The sequence below is a fragment of the Ursus americanus genome, chromosome X (assembly GCF_024610735.1).
Source record: "Ursus americanus isolate L20-20 chromosome X, mUrsAme1.1.p, whole genome shotgun sequence".
Classification (NCBI taxonomy): Eukaryota; Metazoa; Chordata; class Mammalia; order Carnivora; family Ursidae; genus Ursus; species Ursus americanus.
The window spans coordinates 20,949,922-20,971,036 of NC_142164.1; the positions used below are offsets into that span (position 1 = coordinate 20,949,922).

Here is a 21,115-nt window from a genome sequence, read left to right on the forward strand (position 1 = left end):
TGATGTAGTACCTCTGATTTCAAAAGCAGACTTCAGCCAGGATCCATGGAAAATTCCATTTTCTTGGATAAAACCATTTCTCATTTAGAAGGCTTACAGTGCCATAGCCAAGAGGCTTCAGCTTTGGGTTCATTGGAAAGTTACCAAGGATGACAACCCTCCCAAAGGAGATTATAAATTGAGGAATAGGGTGGCATTTGTATTGTTAATTTTTACTTGGATGAATAGATGACACAGCCCTTTTGTTTCATACAAAAAAGCTTTACCAGCATCTGATTAAAATGTAAAAATCCACAGCAGCCAGATACCCTAGCCAGGATATTCTGCTCCTGAAAAGATCAATTTATATCTAAAAGATTTTATCACTCCTTTTGCACCATAGGGTGTTCAAAAATAATTATAGAAAATCAAATATTCTCAGAAAAAGAAGGTTTCTGACTGATTTTGCTCTGTGTTCAGCCTTTTTGTTTATCATTTCTGAGAAACATAGAGATATTTTTGCACATTTCTGACAACACTTGTTTTCTCCTTCTTATGCATTATTTTTTATCAAATGCATTTAACTACAGTACAGCACAACATTTACCCTTGGCCCCACTGTGACAGAAGATTATGATCTTTTACACAGCTTACCTGGGTCCATATATATTTGTTTTATGTGTGTCCATGTTTCTGTTGGGGGGTAGAGGGCTAGGATACAGGGAGGCAGGGAGCTAGGGAGGTTGGAATGACAAAGGCTTATTTGGTTTTATTCTTTTTTTTTTCTTCAAAATAACATTTTCAAATAGCTTGGCTTGGAAGTCAATTTCTGGAATACGTGGCAAAACCCATTCTTCCTTCTTTTTCTTTTACATGTGGAGCCAAACACAACCAGTCAGGCCTGGGTATATACCAGATAGAATAAGGGTCTGCCTGCAGAAGGTAGGTGCAGCTGAACTAAAACTAGCCCCCAAATCTCTTTCTTTGGGGTACAACAGTTTTGGTTTGGTTATTTTTGGGGACAAGTATTTTATAAGCATCTTAAAATTCATATATATTATCTAGTGGAAGTAACACATTAAATTATCAGCAGGACAGGAGGTGATTCAATAGGCTAGGCAAGCACATAAGGCTTTGAGGAGAACTCGGATAAATGTTTTTATGGGAAGTGGCATGGGAATGATCTGGAAACCATAATTATAATTAGTACTACCATTGCAATCACTACTATCCCCATCACACCATTATCATTTATTGGATGATTAGTATGTACCTGGTATTTTACACACATAACTTCATTTCCTACAACAGTCCTATGAAGTGGATACCACTATTATCTCAATTTTATAGTTGAGGAAACTGAGGCTCAGAAGAAAAAAGTAATTTGCAGAGTATTTCTCAGATAGAAGATGTGAACTCAGGGTTCTAACTCAAGTCAAACAGAAGGCAAGTACTACCATGGGAAACAATCTGGTCAGTGGGTATAGAAGAAACATTGCCTTCTGAAACATTTTCCTCAGGTATAGCCCAGCTTCTAGTCAGTGTGGAAAAAACCTGAATAAGTTAATGAACTCAAATGCTATAAGTCTCACCAAGATGAGGCGGTGCTCAGGATTCACAGATTCCATTTTGGGTTGGGCACCTACACTAAGAAACCTTGTTGATTGTGGGAAAACACAAGTATGATGATGCAAATTTAGAATTTCACTGTAAAGATCTTAAATCCAAGCTGTAGCAGCTCTCTATCTTATAATAAATGAATTAAATTGCTTGCTAGCTGTGTAGATGGAGCAAGTTATTTTACATCTTAACTCTTAGTTTTTTCATCTGTAAAATAGAGTTAATAACCTATGGACTTATTGAAAGTATCAGTGTGTGTGAGTGTTTTGCAAACTGTGTATGATGATTTGTAGATATACAGATTATAACAAATGGGTCATAATAGAAATCTCATTTCTTGATCAGAAATATATTTTCTTTCTTGAATTCAATGACTGACCCTGAGGACCAGGGAGGAAAAGGAGAATAGTGGCTCTCACAGCTCTCCTTGTTCTGTTTGGTTTATGCAAGCCTCTTTATCTTGTCAAATGCAGGCACTCATGTAGACTGGCTTGAGTTTAGTTTCCACTGGATGCGTTGTTCCTTCGGAAGGTGCAGGCATTATGACTGGTTAATGAAACTGTAGCAACATATGGTTTGAATGAAGATCATTTATACTACTCTCTGACACTGGTAGATGGAGGTTGTCAGCATCTTATATATCAGAGATAGGGAGAAACTATGGCTGATACTTACGAGCCGGGGTCTAAGAGAACTATTTCTAATATTCCAACAACTCCATACAGCATGCTTATTTAGTTCATGCACTGTGGTGAGAGAACATACTCTTGTCAGTGCTATCTCTGGAAGAATTTGGGAAGTCATTGAATTTGTTTTTGGCAACTCTAGCCTTTCAATAATAACTGCCATTTATAAGTAGTTACCATGTATCAAGAATTGTGTTATGTGCTTTACAAGGTATATATAGTCCTATTTAATCCTTGTAACAAGTCTTGGGCTGCTTTGCACTAAATTGATGAGGTAGGTGCTTTATTATTTCTATTTTATAGAGAAGGAAACTAGGACCTAGTACAATGAAATGATTTGCTTAAAATCACACATGTAGAAAATACTAGAATTGAAAATTGAAATATGGCTTTCAAAGAAGGACTTTGAGTCTTATTCACACTAAGATGTAGTGTTGGATTTAGGCAGATGAAGAGAAGAGAGAAATATCTGGCTCTGGTGGAATATTTTTTTATCTGATCATTCATTCAATTCCTTTCTTCAAGTTATTCAGATCATAATGTTTGGAGTCATCCTTGGCTTTCACACCCACATTCAGTCTATCAGCAAATCCTTTAAAATAAAGTATATCCATAAGCCAACCAGTCCTCCCCACGTCCATTGCCACCACCTTAGTCCAGGCCACAATCATGTTTTATTTGGATGACTGCAACATCTTCCTTCTTTTGCCCTTTTCCTCTATGGTAGATGCTGCTAGCTGTCCATCAAAACCCATTTAACTCTATATATCCATGGGAATACAACTGGATGCACAGTTATTCAGCTGGACTACAAATCCCAACATTGCTGGCAGTTAGGTATAGCCATGTGACTAAGTTCTCATCAACAGAATGTTAGAAGGAGTGACATGTGCCATTTCTGAGTCAAGGGTTTCTGACATTTGGGCTTGCTTCCTCTATGACCTCATCTTTTTTCTGTCTGCTGGAACTTAGATACCTTGACAATCTGGTTTTGACCTTGCAGATCATGACAAGCCCCTGGGTCATGACAGAGCAACAACTTGGAAAGGTCCATGAATTACCATGAGCAATAGACCAGCTCTATGGACCTGAACTGTTCACATTAGGGCTAAGTAAGAGAAAAACAAATTCCTTTGGTTTTTAAGCTGCCATAAGGTTGAGTCTCTTTGTTACAGCAGCCTAGCTTTACACCTCCTATAGTCTGTTCTCTACACAGCAGCCAGAGTTAATTTTATTAAAACATAAATCATATCATTTTGCTTCTCTGCTTAAAACTCTCCAATGACTCCCTATTTCTCAGGGTGTAAAAGCCAGCATCCTTAGAATGGCCTACAAAGTCCAACAGGACTTGTCCATGCTCCTACCATTACCTCTATGAATCTTCTCTAATAATTTTCCCACCGGCTTCTTCTTTTTTGAACATGTCAGGCACACTCCTACCACAGGGTCTTTACCCATATTGTTCCGTCTACTCAGAAAACTCTTTCCCAGATATCTGCATGGCTCATTTGCTCACTTCATTAAGATCTTGGCTGAAATATTGCCTTTACAAAGAGAACTTTCTGGACCACCCTATATGAAATAGCATCCCGGTCACTAACTAGCCCTAGCTTTAGTTTTCTTCATAACACTTACCACTAGTTGACATATGTGTTTATTATCTGCCTCATCCATTTAGAGTGTGCACTCCATGAGACCAAGGGATTTCTTTTTTTTTTTTTAAAGATTTGTTTATTTGAGAGAGAGAGAGAGAAAGAGAAAGAAAGTACAAGTGAGGGGAGGGGCAGAGAGAGAGGGAAAGGGAGAGAAGCAGACTCCTACTGAGTGGGGAGCCCAACCCAGGGCTTGGTTTCATGACTCTGAGATCATGACCTGAGCTAAAATCAAGAGTTGGAAGCTCAACTGACTGAGCCAGCTAGGCACCCAGAGAACAGGGGATTTTGTTCACTGCTGTATCTCTAGTGCCTAAAACAGTGCCTTGCACATAGTAGGGACTCAATAAATTATTGAATGAATGAGCTTATTCATTAATTCTCCATAATCTTCTAAGTCAATTGTTCTCAGACTTCAGAGTGCCTAAGAGTCACCTGAAGTGCCCGTTAAATGCTGACTCCTGGGGCCATGTCCATTCAGATTGTGATTCAGCTGATCTGGGGTGCGTTCTAGGAATTCGCTTATTTTAAACATATGCCCACTTCTATAATTTTGATATGGATAGTAAAATGACACCTCTTTAAGAAAAATTGCACTAGACTCTAAGCTCCATAAGGACTTTCTCAATAATGTATCTACAATACCTTACATGGTGCCTCACATAGATAGAGCTCAACAAATACTTTTTTGATGAATCAATGAACAAATATTTATTGTAGTTTCTTAGGCTTGAGGCATTCTGCTAGATGCTGAGACTACCCCAGTGGAAGCACCTCAGTCCTTAAACCCATTTACCTAACAGTCCAAATCCCTTAGGCCTGAGAGTCCACTCTGCTATTACAATAAGGGCTAAGCTGTTCTTTAAGACAGTGCTTCTCAAACTTTAATGGTCATGAATCACCTGGGTATCTTGTTAAAATGCAAATTATGATTTAGTGGGTTTGGGATGGGTCAGGAATTCTGTATTTCTTATAAACTCCCAGGTGATGCTGGCACTCCTAGTCCATCAACCACACTTTGAATAGCAAGACTTTAAGCTAAAAAAGGGTAATGGGTATAGCTAGCCAGGTGATTGCTGTTTACTTGGGGCTACTTCTGCTGCTGCAGAGAAATTTCCTTGCCTGAGGCCCCAATGGTAGCTGCTTAATTTTCAAGCTCTACCAACAACCATACATGTTTTAATTTAAAAAGACCCCAAATCAATTAAGATAGACATCTCTGCAACTATGAAATTCATGGATGTAAATCGTGTTGTTGTTTTTCTGAGGGGATGGAATAATGTTCCTGTCTTTGTTTAATTAAAAAATGAAACAAGGGAGATTTTGGAGGTGACAGACAGATGCTTGAAAATGCTACAAAGAACTTAGATGAAAGACTTTTTCTTTGGTAAATATATTAGTCTCCTAGTCTACCACAGACTGGGTGGCTTAATCAACAGACATTTATTTCTCACAGTTCCGGATTCTGGGAAGTCCAAGATCAAGGTGTCAGCAAGGTAGGTTTCATTCTGAGCCCTCTTCTCTTGCCTTTTTGCTTTGTGCTCACAGGACCTCTTCCTTGTGTGTGTTTGGGAGGGGACAGGAAGAGAGAGTGCCCAAAGCTTCCGGTATTTCTTTTTATAAGGACAATAATCCTCTGATCAGGGCCCCATCTTTAAGACCTCATTTAGCTTTAATTACTTTCTTAAAGGCCCCATATCTAAATGTAGTCATACTGGGGATTAAGGGCTTCAACATATGAATTTGGAGGGAACACAAACAATCAGTTCATAACAGTGAATAAAACCTAGGCACAGTACATCTCTGAATTTAGGCCACCTGCATGGAGCCATTTGGTCAGGAGAATAATGCTTTTCTCACCTTTTGTGACCTTTTAAGAATCCTAAAATTCCCATTGTAGTTAATTCTTTTGCTTTGATGCATTTAGATTCCAGAAATTCCCCATGACAATTGAAAAGTTCCAGAATTAGGAAAACAGTACTTAATGATCCTGAACAAAGCAAGGGCTTTTAACTCTAGGGCTTCTTATTTACGCTTCCGAGGATCTCTGAACTTCCCCAAAATTAATCAAATATTTATGTGTATATATATATATATACACACACACAATATATATCATATATATTATATACATATTATATATAATATATTATATAATATATAATATAACATCATATACATATTATATAATATATAATATAATACATATTATATAATAGTATATATTATTAATATTTTATAATTATAATAAATTATAATTATATGATATAATATATAATGTAATATATAATATATTATATATAAAATATATGATATTGTATATACAATATTGTATATACAATATATAATATATATAAATTATACATACAATATATAATATATTATATATTATATGTATATATGTATATGTATATAATATATATTATGTATGTATATATTATATATATGATATATATTGTATTTATTATATGTATATATGTATATATATAATATATATGTATTGTATATATTATATGTTTGTATGTATATATTATATATTGTTTGTGAATTTTTTCCTAGAGAGAGAGTGCATAGCTTATATAGAATTCTCAGATGGATCCCACAATTACCCAAGGGGTAAGAATCTCCTCAGATATGAGGATGACAGAACTTAGGACAGTGGATTTTGAATGGTAAGGGAGAAATGTGCAACACTTCATTGCAGCTTGTTTTGTTTTGTTTTAGGTGTCTCTTTCCCTTCATTAGACTGTGTCTTCCTTGAGGGAAAGCCATACTCATCCATGTATACCTGATGCCCAGCATGGCGCTTAGCACAGAAAAAGTATTCAATACATGGTTTTGAGATAAGGAATGAAACCAGGCCACTAGGGTGCCAGGGAAATAGGGTAAGGTGGGAATGCAAGAAGGAGGGGACATTGAATCACAGAGCTCTGGGTATTTAGGTCTCCTCTTAGGTGGGCATGGATGGAGAAGTGATCTGTACAAGGGTATCCTGAGGAAACTTCAGTTAATTTTTAGAGGGCTCAACTCCATATACACATATTCTTTTGGGGGGTCATTCTCAATGGGAGGCAAAATTCAAGTCTAACATCTCAGCTCTTTTCTTCTTGTTTCCTAGTTAAGATGTGCTGTTCAATCAATAAAAATGAATAATTTAAATTCAATATCCCTCTGTCACTATCAATAATACTTTTGTGAGTGATGTAGTACTATGGTAATTCAATTTGTTAGTCGCTGCCACACTTTCACATGACAGTCTGCTGAAGTTGTAAACTTAATTTACTCAAGGCATTTGACACAAGTAACATTGATGGGTTTTATCTTTAAAAGTATTGATTTTTCACCAAAAAAATATCTCCTCCGTATTTGTGTTCATTGAATAAATAGGTACCTGTCTGGTTAAAGAAAACTTTTTTAAGCTAAGGAAACTTCCCACTTGGTTTTAAGCAGACTTTTTTGAACAGCTTAGACTCAGAAACTTAGGGTTGGGAGAGATCTGGGTTGTTGTGTTGTCCTGTCTGTTTGCCCACTTCTGGGGACAGCTTTATATCATCTAAGGCACAGAGTCCACCGCTAGATAGCTCTCACAGTTAGAAAGTTCTCTGCAACAGAGACAAAACCCAATATTCTGCAACTTTAACCCATTTTGGCTTTCTTGAGTGACACATTGTATATCTACCCACCAACTGCTTGCCAGTCCTTTCATGTATTTGAATGCTGTTTGAAAGTACATCCAAGATTTTTCTTGTCCCGGTTAAATTTTCCTAGTACCTTCAATTCTGTTTCATTTGATGGAATTTCTAGATCACCTTAAAACTGTGGTCATTCTCCTCTAGCTGTACCACAGTTGTTGACCAAACACAGATCTCTAGATGAGCCTTAAAGAGATTGAACTTCACTTAAAACTCTTTTTAAAATGATGCTTTCAAACTGTTGTTCAATTCCCAAAAGGTAAAATTAATAAGCTATATATTTTACTTATTTCTCTTTGTTGTTTGTCTCCCTTTATTGAGAAAGTTGATTCATTTTTTCCATAATGAATAAATTGATATAAGTAAAATTACCAACTAAAATGGAACAGATGAAAAATATGGACCCACTAACAATCATATTATGAAAAACTAAGTGCAGAGCCCCCTTGACATAAGCTCTCATTAAACTCTCTTTTCCAAAGAAATGCTTATTACAACTGTAATTAATTATGTCTTTAAGTATCTGGGCATTCTGAGGTTTATAGATTAATTGGGGAGATCAGGCAATTTTAATAAGCTTTATTTTTCTTGTACCATTAAAAAATGTCTTTCATTCTGAAAAACTTCAAACATTTACCAAAATAGAAAACAAATGAATGCCCATGAACTCATCACCCAGGTTCAACATCTACCAGTTCATGGTCAATCTTGTTTCATCTGTATAATTCCACTCTCCTACCCAGGATTATTTAAACAAGTCCAAGACATCATCTTGTTCCATCTTAAACGTTTCACTGTGTATTTCTAAAAGATATAAGCTCTTTATAAAAATCATATTCTCAGTACCATTATCATATCTAAAAATTTAACAGTTGTCATCAAATAATATAGCCAGCATATCAATTTTCTTATAAAATTTTCTTTCAGCAGTTTGTTTGAATAAAGATCCAAATAAGACCCATTCGTTGCAGTTATTTGATATGTTTCTTAAATCTCATTTAATCTTTAGGTCTCTTTCTCTCTCTCTCTTTCTCTCTCATTTATAATTCCTTTATTTAATAAATGAGATCACTTGTTCTGTAGTTGCCTAGTCTGAATTTTGCTCCTTGCATCCTAGTATCTCTTAAATATTTCTCTGTCCTCTATTTCCTATAAATTGGTAGTTAAAGTTAAATATTTGATCAAATTCAGGTTTGATCATTTCATAAGAATATCCTTTAGGTGGGGTTACATACTTCCATCAGGAAGCATATAATGCTTGTTTGTCTCTATTTGTGATGTCAGTAGCCACTGACACTCATTGCCCATATCTGTAGAGGTTATGAAATAGTGATATCCTATTACTATTAATATTCCTTCTTCATTTATTAATTTGAATACCTCCATAAAGACAAACTTCCCCTCACCAACTATTCAGTTTCAATGAGGTATACATCTATAAGAAGGGCAAATTCTTCATTCTTTCTATTTACCAGTTTTCAAAATAATGAGTTGGTTCACTAGCATTCACCAGCAATAAGTTGTTTTATTATCATTATGAACTCATATTTTTAATAAACTTTGTGTTGCAATCCATTGTAGTGATCATTTTTATTGATTATGAAATTGTTCAAACTCACGTTGACTCCTGAGTCCTTTGACATGACCTATTTATTTTTGGTAGTTTCCTTGCTATTTGGTATGACAAGGTGATCCAGTCTCAAATTGAACATTTCCTGTCTGAGACCTGGAATCTGCAATTTCTCCAAGGAACCTTGGTTCCTTTTTTTTTCTTTCTTCTATAACATGGTTGGTAATTAATTAATTAATTGAAGTATAATTGACATACATATTATATTAGTTTCAGGTGTACAATATAGTGACTTGACGACTAAATACATTATGAAGTACTCACTATAATAAGTATAGTTATCATCTGTCACTATGCAAAGTTATTACAATATTATTAACTATATTGCCTAAGCTATACTTTTTTTTAACTTTTTTTAAAGATTTTATTTATTTATTTGACAGAGAGAGAGACAGCCAGTGAGAGAGGGAACACAAGCAGGGGGAGTGGGAGAGGAAGAAGCAGGTTCCCAGTGGAGGAGCCTGATGTGGGGCTCGATCCCAGAATGCCGGGATCACACCCTGAGCCAAAGGCAGATGCTTAACGACTGAGCCACCCAGGTGTCCCCCTAAGCTATACTTTTTATCCCTATGACTTATTTATTTTGTAACTGGGAGTTTATGAGCCTTGGTTTCTTTTAGTGGAAAATGGTATTTAGACATGACAAGCTGAGTGCTAAGGCTGCTCATTGCTATTGGGTTGGTCACTGTTTCTAGGCTTTCAGTGAACAGAACTAGAAAATAATTTTTTAAAAATGTAAAATACATCATGAGCTTACAGGCTATTTCTAGATTAGATTCAGGACTGCAAGGTTTTTACTTGGCATCATTAATCTTATGTCTATACCTCCTTTTGTCTATGCCAAAAATCCTGCTTCTTAACAACACTAATAAAAGCACTTATTTCCCTTATCTCTTAATGACACCAAACTATCACCAATAGTTAAGATCTACTAAACACACAATTTAAGGATTTTAAAAATTAACTCAGTCCTTAAGATATATCTGACTAGGGTGGAGAATCAAATTACTGTTTTAAAATCACTAGAAATTGTTCTTTTATGGATTGTTATGGCATCAACTCTATATGTGGGTTATTTCAATTTTATTTCATTTTGTAGTGATCACTTCTTAAATTTTAATTTAATTTTATACTTAAGTATGATATTACAAAGATCCAGAGTTACAAATCTAAAAAACAAAGTATATTTTAAAAAGTCTAACTTCTATCCCTATTTCCTCTACCGTGTTCCCTCTTCCCCATGGATAATCATTTCAAAAATAACTTCAAAAAAATAAACATTTGGGGCCTCTGGGTGGGCTCAGTTGGTTAAGTGGTTAAGTGTCTGCCTTTGGCTCAGGTCATGATCTCAGGGTCCTGGGATCAAGCCCTGCATCAGCCTTCCTGCTTAGCAGGGAGCCTGCTTCTCCCTCTCCCTCTGCCCCTGCTCCTGTGCTCTCCCTCTCTCAAATAAATCAATAGAATCTTTAAAAAAAATGGTTAAAAATAAACATGTGGCAAAACAATACACCAGGCAAACAATAACAAAAATATATCAGGATAAGAACACCTGGATGGCTCAGGCAGTTAAGCGTCTGCCTTTGGCTCAGGTCATGATCTCAGGGTCCTGGGATCAAGCCCCATGTGGGGCTCCCTGCTCAGCGGGGAGTCTGCTTCTCCCTCTGCCCCCCCAATCATGCTCTCTCTCTCCCTCTTCTCTCAAATAAATAAATAAAATCTTCAAAAATATAAAATAAACATTTATTATAGTATAATATACATAGAGAAAAAAGAACAAGTCATAGGCATGTAGTTCAGTGAATTATAACAAAGTAAAAGCATCATGATACCACCACCCACTTGTTGAAGAAACAGAACGTCACCAGCACACCAGAAGCCCCCCTCATGTATTCCTCTCTACCACTACTCCTTCCTTCCTCCCCAGAGTAAATATTATTCTGGCTTCTAGAATTATTAATTTGCCTTGCTTTTTCACTTTCATATAAGAATCATATGGTATGTATTTTTTTGGGGTCTGGCTTTTCTCATTCAATATCATGTTTGTGAGATTCAACCATGGTGTTTCATGGAACAGGCATTTGTTCATTTTCATCACTGTATAGTATTTCACAGCTTATCTGTAGTCATGCTGAGGGACATTTAGATTGTTTCCAGTTTGGGGGCATTAACATTTCATGGTTCTAAGAACATTCTTGTAAATATATTTTGTTTCTGTTGTGTATACACCTAAGAGTGGAATTTCTGAGTGATAAGAATATGCATATGTTAAAATTTAACATATACTGTCAGTTTTCCAAAGAAGTTATAATAATTTAGATTCCCACTAGTAGGGTGTGAAAGTTATCTTCCTTTACATTTCACCCAGGAACAAGGTATATCTCTCCAATTATTTAGGTATTCTTTTGTGTCCTTTGGTGAAGTTTCAAGCTTTCTACATATGGATTTTGCATAATTATGTTAAATTTATTATTCTGTATTTAGTTTGTGTATGTCTGTGTGTGTAAATGGTGTCCTTTTGCCATTACATTTTCTCATTTATGTTTATTGTATATTCATATTTAAAATAGGGATGTTTTGAAATTTGCATATTTCATTTGTATCTGACCATCACAATGCAGTTCCTACTTAGTTCTTATAGTTTTATAGTTGTCTCTTGTATTACATGGGTATATATATCTTATATTGCATGACTATATCATCTGCAAATGATGATAAATTTCATTTTCAACATTTCACCCCATATTTTTCTTTGTCTTATTGTGTTAGATTAGGCTTTCAGAACAATTAGAACAATAAGGTCTTTAATGGACATCCTGATCTTTAATGGGAGTTCCTATAGTGTTTTAACATTTAGTATGATATTTACTGTTGGTTTTTGACAAATAGTCTTTGAATTAGGGAAGTTCCCTTCTATTTCTAGATTGCCTAGAGGTTTGTTTTTGTGTCATGGAATGGTGCAAACTTTTATTGAATGCTTTTTTTTGGTAATTGAGAAAACTAATAGTTTGTTAAATAACAGTTTTATGACATATAATTTACATCCCATAAAATTCATCCTTTAAGGTATATAATTCAGTAAATTTTAATATATTAATAGAGTTGTGTAACCACCACCACTATCTAAATCCAGAAACCTTCAGTCACTGAAAAAGAAGTCCTGTATCATCAGCAGTCACTCCCATTCACCTTTTCAGCTCCGGGCAACCACTAATCTACTTTCTGTCTCTATGGATTTGCTTATTCTGGAAGTTTCTTATGAATGGAATTATAAAATATGTTTCTTTTTATGACCAGCTTTTTAAACTTAACATATTTTCAAGGTTCATCCATGTTGTAGCACTTAATAGTATTTCATTCCTTTGTACTGCCAAATATTAGTGCGTTGTAAGGATATATCACATTTTATTTATGCAATCATCAGTTGATGGTCATTTTGGTTGTTTCCATTTCTTGGCCATTATGAACAATGATGCTATGAACAGTCATATGTTTTCAATTCTCTTGAGTATATACCCAGGAGTAGAATTGCTGGGTCATATAGTAAGTCTATATTTAACATTTTGAGGAAATGTCAAACTGTTTTCCAAAGTAGTAGTACCATTTTACATTCCAAACAGCAGTTTATAATGGTCCCTTACTTCACATTCTTGCTAACATTTTTTACTGTCTTTTTTTATATTAGCCATTGTGGCTTTGATTTGCATTTCTTTAACAGCCAATGCTGCTGAGCATCCTTTTTTATGTGCTTAACATCCATTTGCATATCTTCTTTGGAGAAATTTCTTCAAATCAATGAACCATTGCAATTTTTTTGCCTTTATGTGTTAAGTTTAAAGAGACCCTTATATATTCTAGATACATATTGTTGCTGGGTGGACTGGGGAGTCCTTGGGCCCTGAGGCCTCAACACAGCCATCCAGAAGATGTCACCAGAGGCTCTTGGTCTTGCTACAAGAAAGAATTGAAGGACAGACACAACACAGTGAATAAGCAGAAGTAGGAAAGTTTATTAAAGAGAGTACACACTTGAGATGTGAGAGTAGGCAAGCTCAAGGGAGAGCTGCAGCCACTGGGGTCTGGGTTTCTTTTATTGACAATTGTTAACAAAGGGGTGGAATGTTTATTACTTGGGGTGGGGATTTCTTGGAAGCAGGATGGTCTCTTCCAGGAATGTGGGTTACATGCTTTTCCCTCCTTATTTGGTTAGGGGTTTCCTGTCATGGCACCCTTAGGGAGGAGATTTAGTATGGTAATGTTGTATAATGAAGGGATAATGTGAACTTTGGCCTACTTTGTCAACCCTCTTGAGCCTGTCTGGTTTGATCCAGTTTCTTCTGTTTTTTTGTTTTGGAGTGCTGCCAGGACAGGCGTCTGACTTCGTCTTAGTTGGCTATGACTTCCTTTTTCCTGGTTTCTAGGCATCCTGTTAGAACCGAACTAACTGCTCATTCTAACACATATCATTTGCAAATATTTTCTCAGGAATATGATTTGCAAATATTTTTTCCCATTTTGTGGGTTGTCTTTTCATTTTCTTGACAATGCTCTTTAAAACACAAAAATTTTACATTTTGATGAAATCAAATTTATGTTTTTATTTGAGTTTATGTGCTTTTAGTGTCATATCTAAGAAATAATTGCCTAGTCCATGGTTGTGATGTTTTTGTCCTATGTTTCTCATAAGAGTTTTATAGTTTTATATCTTATATTTAGGTGTTTGTTATATTTTGAGTACCTATTTGTATAGAGTATATCGAAGGGGAATAATTTTATATTTTTCTAAGTGGATATCCAGTTGTCCAGAGACCATTTGTTCAAGACTATCCTTAACTTACTGAATTGTCTTGGTACCATTGTTGAAAATAAATTGATTATAAGGTATGTTATTTTTCTAGACTTTCTTTTCTATTGCATTGATTTATATGTCTATCCTTATGTCAGTACTATACTACTTAGATTTCTGTAGTTTTGTAGTACATTTTGAAACCAGGAAGTATGAATCTAACTTGTTCTGTTTTTTTTTTAATTTTTTATTTAAACCTTTTTTTAAGAGAGCGAGAGAGAACATGGTGGGGAAGGAGCAGAAGGAGAGGGAGAGAGAGAATCTTAAGCAGGCCTCACACCCAGAAGGGAGTATGATGTGGGGCTTGATCTCACAACACTGAGATCATGACCTGAGCTGAAATCAAGAGTTGGAGGCTCAACAAACTGAGCTACCCAGGCACCCCTAACTTTGTTCTTTTTTTTTTAAGGTTTATTTATTTAATTCAGAGAGAGAGAGAGAACATGAGCAGGGGGAGGGTGGGAGGTAGAGAGAGAAACCTCAAGCAGACTCCCTGCTGAGCACAGAGCTCAAGGTAGGGCTTGATCTCTGGACCCTGAGATCATGACCTAAGCCAAAATCAAGAGTCAGCCCTTTAACTGACTGAGCCTCCTAGGGTCCCTAACTTTGTTCTTTTTAAAGATTGTTTTGGCTACACAAAATCCATTACATGTCCGAATGAATTTTATAATCATCTTGTCAATTCCTGCAAAGAAATTAGCTGGGATTTGCTAAGGGTCATGTTGAATCTATTGATCACTTTGGGGAGTATTGTTATCTTAATATCCCATGATGATGGCGTATCTTTCCATTTATTTACATCTTCTTTAACTTCTTTCAATAATGCTTTGTAGCTTTTAGCAAATACGACTTATACTTATTTTGTTAGCTATATCCCTAAGCATTTTTGATGCCATTGTAAATGAAATTGTTTTCTTAATTTTATTTTGTATTTTGTATTGGTAGTATATAGCAATAATATTTATTTCTATATATTGATTTTTATATTGAGCTTGTATCTTAAAACCTTGATGACATTGTTTATCAGTTCTAATAGTCTTTTTAGTGAATTCCTTAGGATTTTCTCTATACAATAGCATGTCATTTGTAAAATAAAGATTAGTTTAGTTCTTCTTTCCCAATCTGGATGCCCTTTTTTTCCTTGTTTACCATTGTACCTCCAGTACAATGTTGAATAGAAGAGGTAAGAGCACATTTCCTTATCTTCTTCCTGATCTTAGGGATAATGCTTTCAGTCTTTTACCATTAAGTGTGTTAGCTATGTGTTTATCAGGGATGTTATTTATCATCTTAAGAAAGTGTCTGTATCTAGTTTATTGATTATTTTTGTGTGTGTGTGAAAAGCTATTGGAATTTGTGAAATGTTTTTCCTGCATCTACTGAGATGATTATGGTTTTTTTGTCCTTCATTCTATTAATATCATGCATTGTATTGATTGCTTTTAATATTGTGAATCAACCTCACATTTCTGAGATAAATCACTCTTGGTTGTGGTGTATAATCCTTCCTATATGTTTCTGACTTTAATTTGCTAGTATTTTTTTGAGGACTTTTGCATCTATATTATAAGGATATTAGTTTGTAATTTTCTTTTCTTGTGATGTCTTTATCTGGGTTTTGATATCTGGGTAATACTGACCTCATACAATGAGTTGAGAAATGTTTTCATCTCTTTTTTCGGAAAAAAGTTTTAAAACATTGGTAATAATTCTTTTTAAAATGTTTGGTAGAATTCACCAGTGAAGCCATCTGGACCTGGGTTTTTCTCTGTAGGAAGTTCTTATGATAACTAATTCAATCTATTTAAAAGACCCTGAATAATCAAAACCACCCTGAGAAGACAGAGCTGGAGGCATCACAGTTCTTGATTTTATACTTCATTACAAAGCTATAGTAATTAAAACAATATGATATCAACATAAAAACAGACACATAGACAAATGGATCAGAATTGAGAGCCCAGAAATGAAGCTACACTTGTATTGGCAACTAGTATTTGACAAGAGAACCAAGAATACTCAACAAGGAGGAAAACTGGATATTCACATGCAAAAGAATGAAATTGGATCTATCTTACACCATTCACAAAACTTAACTTGAAACTGATTAAAGACTTAAATGTAAGATCTGAAACTATAAAACTACTAGAAGAAAACAGGGGAAAAGCTCCTTGGCATTGGTCTTGTCAATGATTTTTTGGATATGACATCAAAAGTACAAGTAACAAAAGGAAAAATTAGGGGTGCCTGGCTGGCTTAATTGGTAGAGCATGCAACTGTTGATCTTGGGGTTAAGTGCAAGACACACACTGGGTGTAGAGATTACTTAAAAAGTAAAATCTTTAGGGGTGCCTGGGTGGTTCAGTCAGTTAAATATCTGACTTCAGCTCAGGTCATGATCTTGGGGTCCTGGGATTGAACCCTGGGTCAGGCTCTTTGGTCAGTGGAGATTCTGCTTGTCCCTTTCCCACTCCCTTTGCCTTCCCCCTGCTCATGCTCTCTCTCTCTCATATAAATAAAGTCTTTTTTTTAACAAAGTAAAATCTTTAAAAAAACAAACTGATGAAACTGCTTAATACTAAAAAGCTTCTACACAGCAAAAGAACAATGAACAAAATGAAAAGGCAACCTATGAAATGAGATAAGATATTTCCAATCTATCTGATAAGTGGTTAATATCTAAGGTACATACAACTCAGTAGCAAAAAAACTATCTAATTAAAAATGGGCAAAAGACTTGAATAAATATTTTTTTTCTAAAGAAGACATACAAATGACCAACAGATATATGAAAAGATACTTAACATCATTAATCAAAGAAGCACAAATCAAAACCACAATGATATATCACCTCATACCTGTTAGAATGGCTATCAGAAAGACAAGAGACAAGTACTGGCAAGGCTGTGGAGAAAAGCAAACTCTTGTACGCTGTTGGTGGGAGTGTAAATTACTATAGCCACTATGGAAAATACTGTGGGAGCTCCTCAAAAAATTAAAGCTAGAACTACCATATGATACAGAAATTCTACTTTTGTGTTTATATCTGAAGGAAATGAAATCACTATCTTAAAGTGATATCTGCACTCCCATGCTTACTGAAACATTGTTTTTGATAACTTAGACATGGAAACAACCTAAGTGTCCAGTGATGGATGAATGGATAAAGAAAATGTGGCATGTATATATTAAACACACACACATACACGAATATTATTCAGCCATAAAAAAGAGGGAAAACCTGCCCTATGTGACAACATGGATGGACCTTGAGGACATTATGTTAAGTGGAATACTTGAGGACACTCTATTAAGAGAAAGACAAATAATACATGTTCTTATATGTGGATTCCTAAAAAGCCAAAGTCATAGAAATAGAGTGGAATGGTGGCCGCCAGGGGCTGAGGGGTGGAGAAAATGGGGAGATGTTGGTCAAAGGGTACAAATTTCCAGCTATATGATGAATGTGTTCTGGGAATCTAATGTACAATATGGTGACTATAATTAGCAGTGCTACATTATATACTTGAAAGTTAAGAGAGTAGATCTTAAATGTTATTGCTACAAAAAATGGTAATTATGTGAGAAGATAGAGGTGTTAATAAATCTGATTGTGGCTATATATGTATCTATATCTATATATATCTCTATCCCTATCTATCATCTATCTATCATCTATCTATCTATCTATCTATCTATCTATCATCTATCTATCATCTATCTATCTATCTATTTATCTATCTATCATCTTCTATCATCATCTATCTATCATCTATATCTATGTATCATCTATCTATCATCTATCAGTTATCTATCATCATCATGTGGTACACCATAACTTACATGTTACGTATCAATAATATCTCAATAAAGCTGGAAAGAATATTTGAAAATTTACTTGTATTTGCTTTGCTAATATTTTATTGAGAACCTTTACGGTGGTATCTAGAAAAAACATGAAATATTCCTTTACACATAACTGAAATTTCCTGATAATTGATGTTTATGCTTTTAAGTGCAAAAACTTTTGTTTTTGATTATTGTTTAAAATTTTTATTGGAAATCTTTTTACAATGAGTAATATATTCTTTTGTAAACCAAGTATACTAAACATAATTTAATATTATTATATTTCATTTTAGTTTTTGAAATTCTGTGCCATCATTATGAGAACTCACTCTTGTACTGGGCTGTGATGTAGTGATGGTCTCCAGGCCATAAATGTATGTAGCATAAAATGAATAAAATATTTTTAGTAAAATATTTTCTAGTTGAAAATAATGCAAACATTATTCTCAAGTTAAAATATTTATTATCAAGAGTTTGATTTGTTATATTAGTGATAGTCATTGCCATGGAATTCTACTGTACATGGTCAGATAATGTGTTTATATTGTGATGTGTATGTAGTGTGATGTTTTGTGTAGTTTCTTTTTGACAGGAGTTAAAGAAAGTTTAGCTTTGTGTTACATCATGAACATTCTCTATCTTTACTTAAATTGAGGCAAGATTGTTGGACTATGCCAAAGAAGGAAAGTAGACAAATATCATGCATAATTTGGTTCTACTTTCATTTTTGAACATGCTGTGTCACAAATAGCAAGACTATATGAACAAGGAAAATATAATAATTTGATAATTCATTAAATATATTAAAAACTCAAATGAGAATATTTTTTAAATAAAATGTATTTTGAAGAATATATTCTTGAATACATTTTAAGTATATTTAATACATTTTGACTATATCCTTATATATACTTTTGAAAAATTCTTGAATAAACTCTTAAATATATTCTTCAATATCTCCTCAAATATAGTAAATACATTTAAAATATGTTCTTAAATATATCCTTGAATACATTCTTGACTGTGCTCTTGAATATGAAGTGTTCTTGTGTATGTAACCATGTTAAGATATTCTTGAAAAAATATTCATAAGGCTTCTTTTTATAAAATAGAATATTCTATGAATGCATTCTCCTCATACCCTCAGTCTCACTCTGTCATTCTACTGCTGTAGCAGTAGGGAGCTAAGGCAGAAATAAATTGAACATTTCTCAAAATGCTGTTATGAAGACAAAATGAAAACTAAAACTAAGTGGTAAAAAAGGAAGGAATTTAAGTCATTGGCCAGTCAGTAAGTTGACCCTGAGGCTGAGTGTCAAATTTTGGTGATTTGACTTAGACTTATATGGGGGAGGTCTGTATATGTGGCTGGGAGGCATGGCATGTCTTCTGGTGCTGATGTTGGGGAGTTTATCTCCTTCTCCTTGCTCTCCTCTGTCGCCCAGGTGAATTTCTTGCTGCTGTCAATGGGTAAACCCCAAATAGTTCCACTAAATTGTGATTAAAGCTATTTCTAAAATAAAAATAGTATCTGAATATCAGCCTGAGAAATTATCCTATGTGTAAATTAAATCACATTAAGTCATAGATACTTGTGCTTTTTTGAAATTTGTTTTTTTGTTTTATTTTAGTTAGCTTTGTTTTTTCTTATTTTCCTTTTCTCCACCTTATTGCAGATAGATGAGATTTCTGGAAAAGTGATCTCTAGTTGAATGAAATATGACAGATTACTGTATTTCTGTGGTCCTCATTTATAGAATAATTTGGCAGTTTATTTCAAAGTCTAAAGAAATTCCCAAAATGTATTATACTACTGCCAGAATCATTTACACTGCTTGATCTCTAGCTATACTCTTATCTTCAAAACAGATCAGATTTATTTTTGAATTTGAGTTTATTATCTCAGGTAATTCTGAAGATTTGATATGGGTAAAGCATGTAGTAGGCTCTGGGAAATTTATTTTAGAATATATCTGTATCATTCTATTCTGTGCTTTAGGAAGCATTCGGGAGTAGGAGCAGGGATTGAAAGGCCATCTGACTGAAAGGCTAACAAGGCAGGAAACAGCAATTTCTGGAGAGGATGTGGAGAAAGGGGATCCCTCCTACATTGTTGGTGGGAATGCAGGTTGGTGCAGCCACTCTGGAAAACAGTGTGGAGGTCCCTTAAAAATTTAAAAATTGAGCTACCCTATGACCCAGGAATTGCACTACTGGGTATTTACCCCAAAGATACAGACGTAGTGAAGAGAAGGGCCATATGCACCCCAATGTTCATAGCAGCAATGTCCACAATAGCTAAATCATGGAAGGAACCGAGATGCCCTTCAACAGATGACTGGATTAAGAAGCTGTGGTCCATATATACAATGGAATATTACTCAGCTATCAGAAAGAATGAGTTCTCAACATTTGCTGCAACATGGACGGCACTGGAGGAGATAATGCTAAGTGAAATAAGTCAAGCAGAGAAAGACAATTACCATATGATTTCTCTCATCTATGGAACATAAGAAATAGGAAGATCGGTAGGGGAAGAAAGGGATAAAGAAAGGGGGGGTAATCAGAAGGGGGAATGAAGCATGAGAGACTATGGACTCTGGGAAACAGACTGAGGGCTTCAGAGGGGAAGGTGTTGGGGGAATGGGATAGACTGGTGATGGGTAGTAAGGAGGGCACGTATTGCATGGTGCACTGGGTGTTATACGCAACTAATGAATCATCGAACTTTGCATCAGAAACCAGGGATGTACTGTATGGTGACTAACATAATATAATAAAAAAAATAATAAAAAAAAGAAAGGCAATCTGATTCCTCAGCTGGGGAGAAAGAGTTCAGGACCTGGATCCCAAGGAGGATGATAAAGATTAGGGGTGGGTTTTACTAAACCAGTGGACCTCAAACATTACATTGCACCAGAATCCACTGGAGGAATAGTTAAAACATGGACTTCTGGGCCCCAGCCCCAGAGTTTCAGATTCAGTAGGTCTGGAGTGGGCTCCATATTTTTGCATTACTAACAAGTTCCCAGGTGATTCAGATGCTGCTGGTACTGAAGAAACCACACTTTGAGGACCATTATACTAGATTACTGTATCCCTCTGTGGTTCTACCCAAAAATAAGCAGTAAGAGAATTTATCTTCAGAGCCCTTTCTTTCAGAA

At 35.0% G+C, this 21,115-nt stretch overlaps 1 protein-coding gene across 2 annotated transcripts in view; it reads left to right on the forward strand.

Moving 5' to 3' along the window:
* SMARCA1 (SNF2 related chromatin remodeling ATPase 1) overlaps window positions 1-21,115 on the forward strand; it is a 734,807-nt gene that overhangs the window by 291,311 nt on the left and 422,381 nt on the right. The gene's annotated exons all lie outside the window — the stretch shown is intronic.